The following is a 20,762-nucleotide window of genomic DNA, read 5'->3' as shown; positions in this document are numbered from 1 at the left end:
CTGCCAAGCCCACTGAAAGTGGTGGCGATGTCGCGGTGATTTATGTAGGGCTGGTGACGTATAGACGAAAATCCGGAAGTGCATGGCCATGACCCGATGATGTGTGGAGGGGGCCGCTGGGGTGTCAGCAGCCGGGCCTCGCTGTGGTAGAAGGAACCGGTGGGCGGACGTTGAACCATTGAAAGCTACATTTTGCTTCAGATTTGCCTGTCCAGTTGGGTTGATAACTATGTGAGACTTGAAATTTCTCGAACCATACTTTTTTTATTTTACAAAACCCGACGTTTCGGAGCCATCTCGGCTCCTTCTTCAAGGGTGCATGACGCGGGGAATGGTCGAGGTGGAGAAGGAGGGAGGGGGCGAGATGGGTGTGAAAGAAAAGAGAAGCAAGGAGGTGAGGGGGGTTAAGACGAGTCACGGTGCCGCAGGTGCAGGGGTGCTCGCTGGCGTCTTTTTCTTCTGTGAAGTGGCCAGGAGGCGAAGACCTTGCAGGTATACTCCTTTCCCACAAGGCAGGCGCTATCCTCTGACAGAAGCCTCAAACCAGGGAGCCAAAGCAAAGCTAGCTTGCTGGAAGCGAGAGTACCGAGGATTTCAGTGTTGCCCATTCCCTCTGGACGGCTTGTTGACTGCTTGGACTGCTGCGCTGAAGACGCGATAGTTGTTTGCGATTGTTTTTTTTTTGCGGTGATTCCCGCTAATTTCGATGGCCGGCTGTTACCGGTCGTCAACTGGACAACACTGTGCTGTTTACGCGTGTACGAGCAACAAGACAAAAAAATTCGGCAAGAAAAGCGCACTCTCAGCTCACGGCGTTGTGCAAGAAATCTGCGGGTGCAACATGTTTTTATTGCACAGATTTCCGGCAGACCCTGACTTGAGACAGCGTTGGATAAATGCAGTAAATCGCAAGGATTTTGTGCCCTCTGAGTTGTCGCGCATTCGCTCTCTCCATTTTGTTGATGGCAAGCGAACGGATAAAAATCCGGAACCCATGCTTCGCCTTGGCTACAACAGGAAGGTCAGGGCGCGTAACGAGCGCAAAACAGTTCCTCGGTAAATGCCATGAATGTCTTAATAGTTACAGGTTGTTAAAGGGAGACGACGCACCCCGAAAAGGTTCGTTAAGACACGATGTGCAAAGCGGCGTTACTAAAAGAATTGTTCTTTTTCAGCGAGCGAAGGGGGATGTTTCCGTGGGATCTGCTTCCATCCAGAGTGCCTCCGAGTCATGTGTGCAGGAAGCAGCGAATAGTTTGACTAGGGAAGAGCATCAGTCAACGGTAAGATGTCTGTATTTTTTTTTTATTCACTTAGGTTTTGCCTTTTTTTTCGCCCTAGAGGAGACGTGGCCCAGTGAGCTGACATTGCTTTAATCGCAATTGTAGTCTGGCACGGCTGGCACGGACTCTAATGTTGCGTTAAAAGCGCTCTGCAATGCGGCCATGGTAATGGCAGGTGTTATTTTGCTTGTATCGGCAAGAATGCTCCGTGTTCGACTGCCTGAGGGCTGGGTTGACCAGTGAAACTGAAAGGCTAAATCCTAAGCACTACTTTCCGTGCGTATTTGGAGGCTTACACCCAATCTTCCATTTCCGCAGAATTTCGATTATTGCTTGTGTGGTGCGAAAATTGGCTGCTTAAAAGAAATTATTCCCTGCATTTAAGTACATGACATTCCTAGCTCCAAATGAACCACTACTCTGATAACGTGGAAAGAAGATGTTTTCCTAAGTCAAAGCACCACACTTTTCTGCCATGTACTCTACTTATATGTTCGTTTCAAGGAACATAGCTCACCTTAGCATATCCTTGCAAGTGTCTGAAGACGAAACCACAATACAGCAAGTGCAGAAAATTCAGAAATCTGAGACGGTGAATAAACAGTTGTGTCTTGCCCCCAGTTATTCTGTGATGTCAGTTGTGTTGTTGCACTGCCCTACTGAAAAAACTGTAAGGGGCAATAACCTCACATTTTCTCACACAATCTCACTCAATTCACATAAGAAATCACGTACAAGTCACATATAATTGCATATGTTCTCATAGTTTCTTGTACATTATCATAAATTATGTACGATGTTTTATGATAATGATGTGCACCGTATGAGATTCTATGCGATTAAATGAGATTTTATGAGGTTATTGCCCCGTAGAACTTTTGGGTTTTCAGTAGGGTGAGTTGCCTATCGAGCAAGCTGTCTTTATGCTGCATATTTGGGGCGTCTTGAATCGAGTAACGACAGCGTGAAAAAGTTTATTTCAGGCAAAAACAGAAAATGTTGAAAGACACTGCTGGCAGCAGCAGTGAGGCAAGCTCCGATATTCAGTATTCAGTAAGTGCCAGAAAACTTATGTAATAGCTGCCTAAGAAACTGTTGTGGCTCTGATGTTAAAATAATCCTATCTGTTCTATCTATAAAATGCTGCAGTTTTAACTATGCTTAGTCAGGGTGCCTCTTTGGCTTGTGTTCAATTGATGCAGACAATGCAGGGTACTGCTTCCTGTAACATGGAGGGAGGCCACCAGAAGCAGACTACAGACATGGTAAGTTGGGTGGTAGCTTTATCATAGATGTCCTATGAACCCTGCTAGCAGTCTTATAAAAAGGAGGTTATGTTGTCTTATCGTTTCACTGGATGAATATGTGTGAAACTTCCCTGTTAAGCTTAAACAGCTTTTTAGCGAGCATTCAGCCTGACAGGTTGCTGTTCTGTTACAAGCATCACAGACCGGCGTACTATCTCTCCAAGAATTGGAAGATTACCAGTGGCAGTGTGCTGACATGGTAAGTTGAGCAATGTTATAGTGCATGATGTTCAGGCGTTCTTCACAATCTTGTTACCGGGCAATGAAGCATGGATATGTATGCACAAGTAAAGTGTGTAGCAGTGCGTGTGCACCGTACTGTTTAGTCACAAGTGACAGTTTTATTTCAGGCTACACAGACAGTACCATCACATCCTAACTTGGACCGTGGCACAGACCTTCTGCACAGTTATACAGATGCGTTATGTTTATCAGGAATGCATACCACTCATATAAATTGCAAATATGGCTGTGTACAACAGTTGTCACATTGATTCAACTGAAAAAAAAATACACGCCAGCGCCAACGTTCACCCTGATTACTTTGAGATGTCAAAGGCTGTGGATACCACTGGTGTAGCCAAGAGGGAACCTGTCAGCTAATTTGTGCGGAATGAAGAATAGTGGCTGCATCATAGCTGCCAACCTTTCTGATGGCTCTGAAAAATGGAAGGCTACAAGAGTGCACATCATGCAAGCTTAATTCGGCGCAGTAGCACTGGTTAAATGTCAGATACACTTTGGGCTGACCTATCACTGAGTAAACCATAGTGAATGTTTAGTTTTGTTGTGTAAAACAGTGGTTCTAGAGTGTGAGGCAGACTGGCCATTGCGCATAACCATATTTGTTCACAAGTTGAACGGCGCAGCATCAGCGCAACTTTAGAAAGGCTGCACTTACACAGGAACACTGTTTTCTTGCAATAGCACCAATCCTTAACACGCATCCTTTATTTCAGTTAGCCGAGGCTACGGGGACCCGCTCACTAACGAGCGATAGGAATGTGAACCTCTGGCTTTTCTGGCTGTGTTTTAGCAACAGACACTGCTTGTTTCGTAGGACGTTCATGTGTTGCTGCTTTTTTTTCGGGCAACACAGACACCAGCAAACTCAGACCCATGTGCCAAGATTGGTTCGGTAAGTGGGGTTTACACTGACTTTAGCACAAGCCATGGCAGTGATAGAAATACGTTTAATAAGACATAATAAGGCATGTCCTATGTGCCAGCTGCATGCATATTTTCACCATAGAAGGTGAAATATCAACTTTTACTGAGCTAGCCTTATAATCTAGCAATTATATTGGCAGTGTTTAGAATGAAACCTTGGCACGGAACATTTTCAAGATCATTTGAGGGGCTGAATTCTCTTACATCCGAAGATAATGAGATATTACTAAGCAGGTGCTTACTGACACTGGAGGTCAATGTCAGCATAGCTATAAGCAATGCTTCTTTTGATGCACTGCTTCTGTTTTTCTATAGGTGTCAACGGACAATGTGGCCCTATCAGAACACAGAGTTTGCGAAGACCATCCCTATGCAGAAATTATTCCAAACTGTGTGGAGAGAAGCACATTGTCAGGGAATGCATTGCATTTTACACAGGTTTACCGTAGCCAGCTTTCGATACATTTGAGAAAGTAGCGTATGCACTATCAAATAAGACTAGCAACCTCTCAACTGAGAACCAGCTTTTGATGTGCCTCATGAGGCTTCGCCTTGGCCTTTTGTATGGCCATTCGGCACTTTTCAGTGTCCGTTTCAAGTGTAGGCAACTACATTAGTCGCATGCTTAAGCTTCTTAGAAATTTAATGAGAAGGTCACTTGTTTGGATACCGAGGAGCGAAATAGGGAACAACATGCCAGTGTCTTTCAGTGGGAATGGTTACGAGAGACTGCCTGCACACTGGACTGCGCTGAAGTGGCGAGCCAAGAAGCTCATGGCCAGAGCGCAAACTTACAGCGGCTACAAGGTACGGAACACAATGAAGTTCCTTGTTTCCACTGCTCCTAATGGGTGCATTATGTTTGTGTCAAAAGCTTATGGCGGACGCTCTTCTGACACGTTTATAACAAGAGATTACCTTCTGCCTGGGGACGAGATTACTGCAGACAGAGAGTTTACCCTTGATGAAGAGTTCGATGTTCAAGGGATACGCCTAAACACACCAGCGTCCACAAAAGGTATCTGTTCGCCAACTGCTGTATGTAGTTCCATAGACAATGTTTCAAATGTATTTGGAGGTCGAAAGCAACTTACAGAGAAGGAAGTGACCATGTGCATCACCTCTGTGCGCATCCACGTGGAGCGAGCAATCAATCGCCTGAAGACCTATAGAATTCTGAAGCAGGCTCTCCCCATCAAGTCAAGGAAGACTACCAGCGACATCATTTTTGTGTGTGCAGGGCTCTGCAACATGAAAGGGCACCTGATAAAGTCCCGAAGTGAAGCCTAAATGCAGATTTCGCTCCTTCTGAAGCAATGAAATAAAATCTACAAAAGATATACTTTTTTTGTCCATTTCGTAAGTGGTGGATATCCACTGAGTATTTATGTAATACTTCTGCTGGCCACAAGTGACCTGATTCCAGGCCAGTCTTTGGGATTATGACCTACATATTACGTGGCCATATGCTTGCCTTCATCCTTTTCAACTTTCAGCTTCTTCTGCTCCTCACACTTTGTGTAAAACAAACCCTCCTAACATGCCTTGCAAAAAAGATCAATTCTCCATGGCACCCCTTGTGTTCCTTCTAATAAGATTACAGTATAGATGCGGTAATAAGGGTTATGGTAATAAGAATTACTTTCCCAAAGCGACATTGGCTATGGGGACGCTAAATCAATTTAGACCATTTCGGGTTCTTTGCCCCACCAGGGTGGCGCAGTGGTTATGGCGCTCGACTACTGTATCCAAGGATGCGGGATCGAATCCCGGCTTCGGCGGCCGCTTTTCGATGGAGGCGAAAGGCAAGGCGCCCGTGTACTATGCGATGTCAAGGCACGTTAAAGAACTCCAGGTGGTCGAAATTTCCGGAGTCCTCCACTACGGTGTATCATAGCCCGAGTCGCTTTGGGACGTCAAACCGCAAACTTAACCAAACCATTTCGAGTTTTTTAACATGCATTGATGTGCACAGTACTTTTTAACAATTTTCTACCTGGAATGAATACTGGCTACATGTTGCTAACATAGTGTTGACACCTCTCCCTAGCCTTTTTTCAGTGCTCCAACATTAACAGTCATACAAAAGTTGTACTCGTGGCGCAAAATTTACGCCACTGCGTGCGCATGATATACCAAACTCGTATGTGACAAAACAAAATTGGGAATTAAATACAATACAGTACAGCCATCATTAGCAGTTCAAAGAAGATATGGAATCACAAATGATACCTGTGGCATTACAAAAACTATCTTTGTCAAGGGCAAGTGCTAATATATACATGCAGGGCAAAGTAACTTGAATTTTGAAGCAATGCATGTTTTCAGCGTTCAATACAATTAAGTAAAATTGCCATGAAGCAAGGCTGCTGAACTTTGCCAGGTAGTAACTACATCGAACACATCTGGTCATACCTGTCAAGAATATCTAATTTTCCCTCACCTCTAAAATTACATCACTCTCCACACTCTAGACATAAAAGAAGCACGTGCCCTTTCTGGTGCACAACATCTCGAACTGAACTTGGCTGTAATAGCCATTAGGGCCATTTTTGAATAAAAAGAGATTGCTTTCTTCGTCTCTGCGTACATCGTACTTTCCAGAGTTAATTACAGGCATACAATCAAGCCCATTCGGACACTTGATATCGATAATTGCGCTTTCGCTTTCAATTACACAATCAGATGAGGCAGAAAGCCACGGGAAGTCTGTGGTTACCACTGTTCCTGTGTTCTTCACAGAACACTGTGTTTTGCTGGCAAACTGCTTAAAAGAAACAGGCTCCATCTTTTTGGCATACTTTGTTGCCGCATTGCCTGAGAACGTTGGATTTATCATCCGTTCGGCTGCCTTCTTACAGTTTGTTGAATCCCTTTTTGGAACTTTACTGATGTTTGAAGCAGTCAAGCGCAGCTTACGTGAGAAATGCCATAGCGGAGTTGTCTGACTCACAGTCGGCGACTCCAGAGTAGCTGCTACAGACGAGAGCGCCACATGTCATAAAACAATCTACAGTGCATGCAGCTGTCATTGGTGTGATCGCCGTAGGTAGGCGGCTTCACGAGCTTTGGTGGAGACTCCCGCTGCCTCACCGGCGCATGCAGTGTCTCATACAGAATGGTGCCTGCATAAAACAAATTTAGGATAAAGACAGTGTGGCACTGAATTAATGAAACTTTAGGAATGAAACGCTTCATACACATCTGATTCATGCAGAAATGTGCCTGGGACGTTAACACTACAAAAAAGGCGGCAACCTGCAATAATGCACCAGATCTAACACTGTTCAGGTAACGCTTGTACAAGCACCAAGTGCGACCCTGTTTCTGCAGCTTAGATTTACTATTGCTTGCAAGCTAGAGTTAGTGTAGAAGCATATTTTGCTGATCTTATTTTGCAAAAGCATGAATAAGACATTTCCTGAAGTACCTGGAAGGGTGAAGAGGTCGGTATACGGTGCTTCTTCGTGCATCTTTATGATCTCTTCCTTCGCCCTGGGTATGAACCGTGGTCTAGGTCGTTTTCTTAGGGAACCATCCCCAATCCCCTTCTGCAGCTTGAAGTTGATGTCTTCAAGTACGGCTGGCTCCACATTTCTTTTGGTCCCACTATTCCATTGTGCAGCCTTATCAGTGCAAGAGACACCTGTTAGTTCTTTCGAAACGGCCATCTGTTCTTTCCATAGTGTTTATTTATTTATGTGTTTATGTATTTATTTATTTATTCCTCAAAGGTCTCCAATGACACATTACATAAGGGAGTGGGCGTTACAGGGCAAATGAGATGTTTTCGATAAGCCGCTTGAAAATTTTGGGGTCTATGATCAAAATGAGATTTTTAGATGAGCGATCTCCCCGCCGAGATCGGCCCCGTGTTACGCTGAACTTACACCGGAATATCGCCTAAATCTCCGCATTCCTCCCATTCCCAAACGGATGCACCCGGAACACCACGACCGGGCTCGTCAATTCGAGAAACGCTTCAGTGGACGTCCGGACGTCACTTATACGAACGCCTCTTACCACCTATCGAGGCCAGCGATGGTGGCGGTAGCCCCTCAGCTGGTACACAGCCTGCAGCATTCGCAATGCAGAAACAGTCACCGCAGCTGAGGAGGTTGCCATTGCGCTAGCCGACCCTAATACCAAAGTCGTCATCAGTGACTCTCAACAGGCTATTCGCAATTACGATGCTGGCTGTATCTTTTGCCAGGCGTTACACATTCTACGTTCTACAGCACCCTCTTCCACACCTCGCTTACTTCTTTGGGCTCCAGTCCACGAGTCGCTCAGCGGAAACGCCCAGGCACACACTCTCGCTCGAGATCTCAGCTGCCGAGCCGAGAGTATGATCAGCCACCCTTCTTCAACAAGGTTGACGACTGGGCACGTTGGTAAGGGTTCATACTTAACCAGCCAAAGGACGAGACAAAGGAAAGAAGAGGACAGGACAAGGGCCAGCCTTGTCCTGTCCTCTTCTTTCCTGTGTCTCGTCCTTTGGCTGGTTAAGTAAGAACCCACCCTGCTTCCGCTGACACTAATATCTCACGCGCTTCTCTACTCACCACTTACACGGACATACTCCAGCACTACCGACTCCAAAGGTGCACATATCCTCCCGCACACCGCGATCTAACAAGCCGCGAGGCCGTCCAATAGCGCAAACTACAAACTGGCAGCTTCCCACACCCCCTCTTATACAGCACGATCTTTCCGGATCAGATAGCCCCCATATGTAAACACTGCTCAACTCCGGCCACGCTCATACACATAGTGTGTGTTGTGAAACAGACAAATGTAACGGCTGCAGGCCTCCGTCTTTTCAGCCAGCAGCGACCTTCTCAGAAGAAGCGAAGCCGACAGGAAGCGTCGAACATGAAAAGGGCGTTCCCGGTCGTGGGGAGCAACGGGAGCGCTTTCCACGAAGGCTACTCGCCAACGCCGCTCTGTAAACAGCCGCGCTCATAAATTTTGAGACCGCGGCGCCGGCGCAGGGCTGTCGGAGCTGAGGAGGCGAGCGCCAACAGTGACCGGGAAAGGAGGAAGACGGCGGCCAAGCGTTTCAAGTCGGCGACGCAAGCCAGAAGCTTTTTTGTACCCCGTCCCTTTCGGACGTGCCATGTATTCGTGTGCAATATAGTCATCTGTTTTGTTTTCCTCTAAAAACGTAGTTGTCTCTTTACTTTTGTCTAATGTCGAACCCAAGCTCAAAAGTTATCTCACATATTGGTGCCGAAACCCGGGATTAGATCAACGTTTCTTGTGAGCATTTCATCATTCTGTGTGAGCGGACGACATCGTACCGGCTGCCCCTAGGAAAAGCCTCAACGAAGACAAGGGTGAAGTGACCGAGAACCATGGAAAAACTTAAAGTGAAGAGGAGAGTGCGGCGGGGACAAAATACAGTCCTGATCAAGGAGGTCGCAACAGCAGTCCAGAGCCGGGATGCCAGCGTCGAGACCCTGACAACTCTGTTGTACCGACTGGAATGCAGTAATAACGAACTGCGAAAAATCAACGAGGAGTTAGAGGCTTCTATCCCAGAAGAGACGTTCGAGTCGGAATGCATCGAGACCATCCAATACGACGACAGAGCGATTCACGCCATCGGACAGCTAAAAGGAAGAATAGCTGCAGTGGAGACGACTACGGCTTCATCGCGCGACGTGGCCACGACACAAGCGATAACATCAGCGCCGCCACAAACCGGGATCAAGCTTCCAAAGCTGCAACTGCAGACATTTAACGGTGAGCTGTCCAATTGGCAACCATTTTGGGAATGCTACAGGAGCGCTGTGCATGAAAATGAGGGCCTCTCCAAAGCTGAGAAAATGCACTATTTGAGAACGTTGCTCTCCGGACCCGCCTTGGCAGCCATCAAGGGACTGCAGGCCACAGAAGCATGCTACAGCGATGCTGTAGAAATACTGACAAGAAGGTTCGGCGACAAGAGTAGAATTGAGCAGGAGCACCTCTCAAGATTGCCCGCTGTTTTGTCATCAAGTGATGTACGGGGGCTCCGCCGTCTGCATGATCACGTGCAAGCTCACGTTAGCGGACTAAAAGGACTAGGAGTCAGCCCATCAACATACGCGGCAATGTTGACTGAAATCATTCTGTCGGTTCTGCCGAGAGAGCTAGTAGTCGAATTTCATCGACAGGCTAGCCGAGCGACAAAGAAAAATGCCGAGCTCGAATTGGCCACTGGTTCCTCAGCGACGACAAGCGAAAAAAGCGAGGAAAGACTTAAAGAAGTGTTAGAATTTCTCCTATTGGAAACAGAAAGCAGAGAGAGATGCATGGGAAATGCCAATGTTGTGCATGAAAGTCACAAACCCAAGCGCAGTACCCAAGACGACCGCCAAACCCGCGTACGGAAATTCTCCCCAACTGCAAGTGCCGCGGTGCTGCATGCTAATTCTTCCAAGGCCGAAAACTGTTTCCTTTGTTCATCTCAAGAGCACAATACAGAAGGCTGCCCAGCAGCCCTCTCCATCGGTGAAAAAAGGAACAAACTAGCCAAGGCAAGACGATGCTTTCGCTGTACAAAGTGGGGCCACCAAGCTAAAGACTGCCGACGACAGATTAGTTGCATGCACTGCAAAAAGCGGCACGCGTCGTCAGTTTGCAATCCCAATTGGATATCGGGCAGCAGCATAACGAAAGCAGGAGAGACAAATATGGCACCTGCTCATACCACAGCCAACGTACACGCTGCTATTGGCAAAGAAGAAAATAAAGAGGTGGCTCTGCAGACGTTCCGCGCATGGGCTGTTGGGGACAGTATGCAGGGATACATACGCGGAGTGTTGGATGGAGGAAGTCAGCGCACCTTTATCCGAGAAGACGTCTCAAAAACGCTGAAACTGAGAGTCTTGGGAGAAAAGGACTTCCAACTAAACACATTCGGCGGGGCGAACACAGATGTCCGAAAATGCAGAGTTGTTGAGCTTCGCCTACGGGGACAGTATGACCAAAACGAAACGAAGGTGGACGCTGTCGAAGTACCATTTATATGCAGCGATGTTATGCAGGTCCCAGTGGAGCACAACTTTGTACAAGAGATGGAGAAGAATGGGGCATTGATAGCCGACAAATTTCTATGCACCGGCATGCCAGCAGTGCCTGGCATTGGCATACTAATCGGGTCAGACCACCTGTGGAGATTCGTAACAGGAGAACTTCGCCGTTCCAAAGAGGACGAAGGATTAACTGCCGTGAACACCACCTTAGGGTGGACTTTCCAAGGTCCTTTCAACGTCACCAGCGCATTCACTTTGGTAACGAACGTGTGTGTGCTGAAAATTGGAATCGAATCCGCTGACCAAATTACACTACAGAAATTTTGGGAGTTGGATGCAATCGGCATTAATGACAAGCCTGAAAATCAAACATGTGAACCGTCAGTTCTAGATATTGCACGGGCAGGCGACCGCTACGAGGTTGCGCTGCCATGGAAAGAAAACTGTGCTGAGCTGGCGGATAACAAAGTTATGGCGGTGAATCGACTAAGCAGTTTGACAAAGCGCCTTAGTCGCAACAAGGAAATGATGCAAAAGTACGACTCAGCAATTAGAAGTTACATGGAAGCCGGACACGCGGAAAGGGTTCCTCAGGGAACGAAGACCGGCTATGTGTATTATATGCCACACCAACCAGTTTTCAGAAATGAGTCGACCACTACCAAACTGCGCGTAGTGTTCGATGCCTTATCGCACGTTCCCGGCAAAGAGTCACTGAACGATCATCTAGAAAAAGGGCCGAAACTGATCAGTGACTTAGTACGCATATTAGTGCGATTCCGCCTGCATGAGGTGGCACTTGTTGCCGATATAGAGAAGGCATTTCTGCAAATCAGTGTCCGACCTGAAGACCGAGATGCATTGAGATTCCTTTGGTACAGCAGCCTACCTATTGCCGGAGAACCATTGCCCAACGTAGAAGAATGGAGAATGTGTAGAGTGCCGTTTGGCACTACAGCAAGCCCCTACCTTCTCACAGCCACACTTCTCCATCACTTCGAGAAGGAAACGGGCGCTCTGAAAGAAACAGCAAACATACTGAAGGAGTCATTCTATGTAGACGACTTGGTAACGGGAACGAAATCGGACGGCGAGGCACTCAAGATAGCAACGGAATCAGCAGACATAATGAAGAATGCCGGAATGCGCCTGCGAAAGTGGACCTCAAATTCGGCCGCAGTACGAAGTGCCCTGAGCAGTGAGGACTGCGCTGCCTCTGACGAGACACATAAGGTACTTGGCCTTCACTGGGTGCCCGCGAATGACAGCATGACAATATCGCTCACAAGCGTGCTAACTAACGTGAGCACAGGCAACAAAACTAAACGTGCGGTATTGCAAGTGTCATCAAGAGTGTTTGACCCATTGGGGCTTGTGTCTCATTTGTCGTCCGGGCAAAGATATTATTTCAGAGAATGTGGGAAAAGGGGTTAAGTTGGGACGAGCCTTTGCCCCTTGATTTGGAAGCTGAGTGGACACATTGGTGTTCAGATCTCGTGAAGCTCAAGCAGCTGCATTTCCCACGCTGCATCGTGCCCAACAATGGAATTTCATGGCAGTTGCACATTTTCTGCGATGCAAGCCCACAGGCTTACGGCTCCTGCGCCTACTTGAGGATTCAGGACGACAACGGGAAGGTGAGCGTCAGCCTTCTTTTTGCAAAGTCAAGAGTAGCACCTCTGAAAGCTCTGTCTTTACCTCGACTAGCCCTGATTGGAACAAGAATGGCAACATATTTGCAAGATATAGTCCCTCAGAAAGTGGAAACGTATTTTTGGTCTGATTCAACAATTTGTCTACATTGGATTAAGAGCTCAGCCAAAAACTGGAAGCCTTTCGTGCGGAATCGAGTTGAAGAAATACAAAGTGCCAGCCACCCAGAACAATGGATCCACTGCCCGGGTGCGGACAATCCAGCCGACTGCCTCACTCGAGGAATGAAAGCAGAGACACTCTTGACAAGCAGATATTGGTGGAACGGTCCTGATTGGCTCGCTAAATCCGCAGGTAACTGGCCATCGAAATGTCTGCTCGAGTGCGACAGCGTACTCGTAGATGACGAAAGAAAGAAGCAGTCGAGCCAGCTCCTGATTGAGGCATCGCATCTGCCACCTTTATTACAGGCAGACACTTTCAGCAATTACACTCGCTTGCTGAGAGTCAGTGCATGGGTGATGAGATTTGTGAAAAACTGCCGCACTGAAAACGAAACCACTCATGCATACCTCATAACAGCGGAGATACGTGACGCTGAAAAATACTGGATAAGGCTGGCTCAGCTGGAGTGTTTCCAGTTAGAGATGAATGCTCTGTCTCTTGGGGAGAACCTACCGACATCATCGCGGATACTACAATTCAAGCCCTTCCTTGACGCAGACGGTTTGATACGTGTAACTGGCAGACTTCAGTTTTCACCATTTCCTGAAGATATCAAGCACCCAGTGATTCTTCCAAGAGACCATGCGATCACAAAACTTGTCATACAAGCAGCTCACCTGCGGACCCTCCACGGTGGGCTACAGACAACGATGACGGAACTTCGCGAGAAGTTTTGGATCCAAAGCTGCCGACAAGTAGCGAAGAAGATAATAGCCAGGTGTCCTGTTTGCCTCCGAGACCGAATAAAGCCGGCGACCGCTCCAACAGCGCCTCTCCCAAGTGATAGAGTAAGTGGTGGCCATGCTTTCGATGTCACTGGCATTGACTTTGCAGGACCGTTATACACAACGACCAAGAAAGTTAGCTCCAAAAGCTACATTGCCCTTTTTACCTGCGTTACAACGAGGGCAATTCATTTGGAGCTTGTCTCCAATTTAACTACAGAGTGTTTTCTGTTGGCCTTGAGACGGTTTGTTGCTCGAAGAGGAATGCCATCGGTCATTTATAGCGACAACGCATTGACATTTAAGAAGGCATCAAAAGACATCAAGACACTGTGGAACATTGCTCGCAGTAGAGAAACGCAGGACTACTGCAGTTCACGTCAAATCAGCTGGAAGTTCATAATTGAAAAAGCAGCCTGGTGGGGAGGCTGGTGGGAACGGATGGTTAAATCCGTAAAAATCGCCCTACGGAAAATCCTCGGTCGTCAGAGCCTCTCCTTCGAAGAGCTTGCTACCGTACTGACCGATGTAGAAGCCACCATAAACTCCCGACCGCTAACTTACACGACAAATGATCCGGGTGAGCCACCTATTCTGACGCCGTCACATTTGTTGACTGGCAGGAGGCTGACATCCCTCCCTGAAACACGCTCAGCCAGTGTTCCGTCGGCCACTGCTTCGGACATTACTCGTCGCTTCAAGTATCGACAATCTATCGTCAACTCATTTTGGAAGCGATGGCGAAGAGAGTACCTCTTGCAACTACGGTCGGCTCACACAGCGGCAACAAGTCCGGCCAACACCCTGCAAGTAGGTGACATCGTCATTGTCCACGACGATAATGCACCAAAGCACATGTGGCACACCGCTCGCGTCGTGGAACTTTTCAAAGGTCGAGATGGCCACGTGCGTTCTTGCGCCATAAAGATGCCATCGGGAACGCAGCTACGGCGACCGGTGCAACTCTTTTACCCTCTAGAGACGAATGTAAAATGAGTATACTCATTTGGGGGGGAGTGTGTTGTGAAACAGACAAATGTAACGGCTGCAGGCCTCCGTCTTTTCAGCCAGCAGCGACCTTCTCAGAAGAAGCGAAGCCGACAGGAAGCGTCGAACATGAAAAGGGCGTTCCCGGTCGTGGGGAGCAACGGGAGCGCTTTCCACGAAGGCTACTCGCCAACGCCGCTCTGTAAACAGCCGCGGTCATAAATTTTGAGACCACGGCGCCGGCGCAGGGCTGTCGGAGCTGAGGAGGCGAGCGCCAACAGTGACCGGGAAAGGAGGAAGACGGCGGCCAAGCGTTTCAAGTCGGCGACGCAAGCCAGAAGCTTTTTTGTACCCCGTCCCTTTCGGACGTGCCATGTATTCGTGTGCAATATAGTCATCTGTTTTGTTTTCCTCTAAAAACGTAGTTGTCTCTTTACTTTTGTCTAATGTCGAACCCAAGCTCAAAAGTTATCTCACAGTGTGGACTTGTACACATTACAACATAGACAACTCAAACACCCCAGAGACGTGGAAGTCTCTCCTGTGTACTTCCGAGCCAGCATACTAACGCTGGCTTATCCAGCGCGCGGTGGAGGCCGCGGCATCTCAAACGATCCCCGCCGACCTCCTCTGTCAGCTCAACCGGCCCTTTGACTTGTCCCCTGTTTTTGGAGCAATAAAAGAGTTAACCACCATCACCACCACCACCGCTTGAATATTTTGGGGTCGATGATTGTAGTGACTTCGGTGGGCAGGCCATTCCAGTCCTGTGCTGTGCGCAGGAAAAATGACTGCTGAAAAGTAGTAGTGTGTGCCTGAAGGGGGTACACTGCGTTAATGTGGCTGGAGCGGGAGATTCCGTGGGCTCTTTTTATGTACGGGCTATCAGATCGTAAAGAATGAAAAAAATTATGAAAACGGTTAAAACGCGCAATTCTACGCCGGGAGGCTAGAGAGGCTACGTTTAATTGTGCTGTTAGTGCTGAGATACTCGAATAATAGAAATAATTAGACACGATGAATCATGTTGCTCTGTTCTGAAATGCTTCGAGGGCATTAGTAAGGTTATTTTGGTATGGGTCAAAATAGCATTAGCGTACTCAAGTTTAGGATGCGCAAACGTTTGGAAAGCAAGTTGTTTAATGAGGGGAGAAGCGATGGAAAGGTTACGTCGTATATAACCTAGAGCACGGTTAGCAGAATTAATTATCTGGTTAGCATGCTGTACCCATGTTAGGTCACATGAAATATGCACACAGAGGTATTTCACTGATTCAGTTTTTGCAATCTGGATGTTATTGACGCTGTAATCGGGAGCAATGTAGTTACAAAGGCGGTGAATGGGCAAGTCGACACTTTTAGAGACATTTAAAGACGTGAGCCAAGTGTTACACCAGTCCTGTATGCGAGAAAGATCCCTTTGCAACGCGAGAGAGTCAGCGGAACTTGTTATTGCTCGGTAAACAACGCAGTCATCAGAGAAGAGGCCAATACGAGAAAAAATTATATTAGGCAGGTCATTAATGTATATAAAAAAAAACAGGCCCGAGCACCGTACCGCCTGAAAGCACTGGTGTTAAGGAGGAAGAATGCGAGCTAGTATACACGAACTGTTGACGGTCAGCCAAAAATTACCGAATCGAGCTGAGAACGCACAAATGAATGTTAAGATGTGATAACTTTAACAAAAGACGACAATGGGGAACCTTATTTTGAAATGAATGCAAGCGCACAAAAACCCGCACACAAGAAAGGAAAACACACAGGACAGGCGCTGTCCTGTGTGTTTTCCTTTCTTGTGTGCGTATTTTTGTGCGCTTGTATTCATTTCAAAATAAGCTATGCACCATCCAGCCCAAACAATAGTTTTGTTAAATTAGGGGAACCTTATGAAACGCTTTCTCCAAATCTAAAAATACTGCGTCAGTCGGGATGTTGCTGTCCAGGTTTAAATGTAGGTCGTGCAGGAAAAGAGCAAGCTGAGTGTCACAAGAATGATTTTTGCGGAAACCATGCCGATTAGGATTAAAGAAATTTACGGACGTTAAAAATGTAGCAGTCTGAGAATATAAAATGTGTTCCATTATTTTACAAGAGACGCCTGTTATTGAAATTGGGCGGTAGTTACTCGGAGATGAACGGCTTCCTTTCTTGATGCCTGGGATGACCTTGCCCACCTGCCAGTCAAGTGGAATTGAACCAGTTTCGAGTGAATCCTGAAAGATGAGTGACAAAAACAGGCTACATGGATATTTAGTATTTTTCAAAACTTTGGTGTTAATACCGTCTATTCCAGTGGATGACGAGTTCTTCAAAGATTCGATTACTTTAACAATGCCAATGGGATGAAATGTGACGTTTTGCATGAGTGGGTGCGTAAGGTATGGTGTATCTGGAAAAGTGTCACGCGGTTTAATGTTTTATTCACAATATCTGCGACCTCATTCTCAGTTATAGGAAGTTGGCAGCTGTTAGGAAGTGAAATTTAATTAATTTGATTAAGGTTAATGGTCTTCCAAAAAGTGTTTTGTGTTATTTTGTAGCATGGAGGGTAGTCAGTCAGTCAGTCAGTCAGTTCAGTCGTTCAGTCGTGTCCGACACTTCGTGACCCTATGGACCATGTCACACCACGCTTTCCGGTCTCCCGCTATCTTCCTAACATCACATAACTTCATCTGCAATGCCTCGAGGATGCCATCTAACCATCACGTTCGCTGCCTACCCCTTCTCCGGCGACCCTCACCCTTTCCCAACCTCAAATCTTACTCCAGCGACTCCTCTCTTCTCATCAAATGACCAAAGTAGCTGAGCTTTAACTTTAGAATTTGTCCCAGGGTTTATGGTCGACAATATCGACTGATTTGATCTTCTGGCAGTCCAAGGAACGCTCAAGAGTCTTCGCCAGCACCACAATTCAACCGCGTCAATTCTTCGGCGGTCAGCCTTTTTCACAGTCGAACTCTCACATCCATACATCACAACTGGAAAGACCATACCACGAGTTATACGGATCTTGGTTGGCAGACTAATGTCTCTGCTCTTTACTAGGCGGTCAAGGCTAACCATTGCTCTCTTTCTCAGAAGCAGGCGTATCCTAATTTCATGGCTGCAGTCTCCTTCCGAGGTAATCTTGGAGCCCAAGAACAGAAAATCTGTCACAACTTCCACTTCTTGTCCACTGATGCTCCAGGACTTCATAGGGCAAGACGCCATGATCTTTGTCTTTTTAATGTTCAGTTTAAGCCCAAACTTCTCACTCTCTTCTTGTACGCGCATCAGAAGTCTATTGAGTTCCACTACACTTTCTGCCATTAATGTGGTATCATTCGCATATCTAAGGTTGTTGATACGTTTTCCAGCAGTCTTCACTCCAGCTGAAGACTCGTCCAGACCGGCCTTCCTCATGATGCACTCTGCATATAGGTTAAATAGGCAGGGCGACCGTATGCGGCCTTGCCTCACTCCTTTCTCAATCGGGAACTAGTCAGTAAGACCATGCCCAGTTCTGACTGTGGCCTCTTGCTCTTCATACAGGTTCCTGCGGAGACAGATGAGGTGAATTGGAACTCCCATCTCTTGCAGAGCTTGCCACAATCTGCTGTGATCTACGCAGTCAAACGCTTTCGCATAATCAATAAAGCAGAAGTAAATGGGTTTCTTGAATTCTCTTGCTTTTCCCGTGATCCAGCGAAGGTTGGCAATTTGGTCTCTAGTTCCTCTGCCCTTGCGAAACCCAGCTTGCACGTCCGGAGGCTCCCGATCCCCATACTGCTGCAGCCTATCTTGGAGGATTTTCAACATCACCTTGCCAGCATGCGAAATAAGCGTGATCGTGCGGTAGTTGGAACAATCTTTGGTACTGCCTTTCTTTGGAATGGGGATGTAAACTGACCTCCTCCAATCCTGTGGCCACTGCAGGGTTCTCCAAATCTTCTGACATAATGTATGCAGAATGTTAACAGCGTCATGGTTGAGGTTTTGAAGGAACTCAGCTGGAATGCCATCAATTCCGCTAGCTTTGTTCTTAGTAAGGCTGGCTTAGGCCCATTCAGCTTAACTCTTCAGGATGCCCGGCTCGAGATCAGTAATCACAACCGCCCTATGTTGGGTTTGCACATTCGGGTCCTTCTTGTACAGTTCTCTGTATTCCTGCCACCTCTTCTTTATCTCTGAGGCTTCAGTGAGGTCCTTGCCTCGTTTGTCCTTTATCACGCCCAGATTAGCACAGAAGCTTCCTTTGATATCTTTTATTGTCTTATACAGAGCTCTTGTGTTCCTTACTTGGCTGTTGTCCTCAACTGCTTGGCACTGTATGTTCACGAAGGCAGTCTTATCTCTCCTTGCTATTTTCTGAAAATTTTCTGAACCTTGTATCTTTCTCTTTCCCCCATAACTTTTGCCATTCTCCTTTCCTCAGCTATTTGCAAAGCCTCTTTGGATAACCAGTTTCCTTTCTTGCATTTCTTTTGCTTTGGAACTACCTTAGTAGCTACTTCTTGTATTATATCACGAACATCCGTCCACATCTCTTCAGGCTTCAAGATCTAATTCTTGAAATCGATTCCTCACTTCCACAGCATATTCTAATGGAATTTGATCCAGATCATACCTGAAAGGCCTTCTAGTTTTCTGCGTTTTCTTCAATCGAAGCTTAATTTTGGTAACAAGAAGCTGATGATCGGTGCCACAATCGCCCCCGGCCTTGTTTTTACTGCTTGTATAGCGCTTCTCCATCTCTGCCGGCAAAGAATACAATCGATCTGATCCCTGTACAGACCGTCTGCTGAAGTCCATGTGTACAGGCGCCTCTTGTGCTGTTGAAAATGAGTATTCGCTGTGGTCAGGTTGTTTTCTTGACAAAACTCTGCTAGCCTTTGCCCAGCTTCATTTGGCTCGCTATAGCTTGAGCACTTGACTTCTCGCATTCTTTTAGGACTGCGTAATATTTCTGCCATGCGGTTGGGGTGTTAGATCGTTTAGCTGTGCGAAAAAGGCTTTTTTTTTTTGTTATGTAGATGTTCAAGAGATGCGGTACACCATGGTGATGTTACTTTTTCTGCTATTTTAATTGTGGGAATGTAAAAATGCATAACCGGATGCATCTCCGCTTTGAGAAGTAGCCAGTTTGTCACGACAGAATTTAGTGGAAAACTAGCAGCGAAGGTGACAGAACAGTTTGATTATGCTCTGTTCATGCTGGCATAGTCGCTTTTATCATATAAAGTAAGAGTCTTTTTGATTTTTTGTTTCTTTTGTATGTTTCAATGAAAGGAAGTGTGTACAGCTAAATGATCAGTCAAACCGCGGAGCAGTGTGATAGGAGTAAAGTTATCCGGATGAGTTGTTAATACAAGATCTAGAATGTTAGACGAGCGGTCAGCAACGCGCGTGTTAGCAGTTACAAGTTGCATTAAGCCAAATGTTATACACGTATTCAAGAAGTCGCTGGCAGCGTTGGTTTTAGACGAGTACAGCCCCTACATGGCTGCATGCTTTGCCGTTGCCCGCCATACACGTGCAGCCTGCCGTTACTACCTCCCCTGTGGCGTTTACACATACCCAAGCATTTCTTGGGGCAGCATTTACAGACTGCGATGGACACACTACCCTTTAATGTAGCACACATCCGCAGAGATTTTGTGTACATACACTTTCCCCTCCCATCCGCTCTGAACATAATTATACGATTCTAGGGACCTAACCCCTTCATGGATCACTGCCTTGTCGTAGCGGAGGGGCTTGCGAAACTCGATGAGCTCGTGAGCTCTGCTGTATAGGGCCACCCAAGATAGACAGGTCACGGCAGAGAGTTCTGACAAAATGTGATTCACTGGAGAAGGTAATGGCAACCCACTCTAGTATTCCCTGCCAAGAAAAGCCCATGGCCAGTCACAATAGCATTAATAATATGGCACCGGAAGATGAGCCCCCAGGTTGGAAGGCGTCCCACATGTTACTGGGGATGAACAAAGGGCGATTCCTAGTAGCTCAAGGCCGAATGAAGCGGCTGGGCTAAAGCTGAAACGACGCTCAGTTGTGGATGTGTCGGGAAGCGACCGGAAAGTCCGATGTTCCAAGCAGATATATCACATAGCAACATGATATGTAAGATCTATGACGCAAGGTGAACTGTATGTCGTCAAGCGAGAAATGGACAGATTGAACATTGATATATTGGGTATCAGCGAGCTCAAGTGGACCGGAATGGGAGAATTCAATTCCGGCGACCATTATGTCTTTTACTGTGGGCACGAACCCGGGAGAAGGAATGGGGTTGCTCTCATAGTAAACAGAATAATGAGCAAATCAGTGCTAGGGTACAACCCCAGAAACGACCGAATGATTTCACCTCGGATCCAAGGTCACCCTTTCATCAGAACAGTTCTCCAA

This window comes from Amblyomma maculatum, unplaced genomic scaffold, assembly GCF_055883805.1.
Source record: "Amblyomma maculatum isolate TAMU_Amacu unplaced genomic scaffold, ASM5588380v1 scaffold_15, whole genome shotgun sequence".
Lineage (NCBI taxonomy): Eukaryota > Metazoa > Arthropoda > Arachnida > Ixodida > Ixodidae > Amblyomma > Amblyomma maculatum.
The sequence above is the reverse complement of the archived record's forward strand: the minus strand, read 5'-3'. Positions refer to the sequence as shown.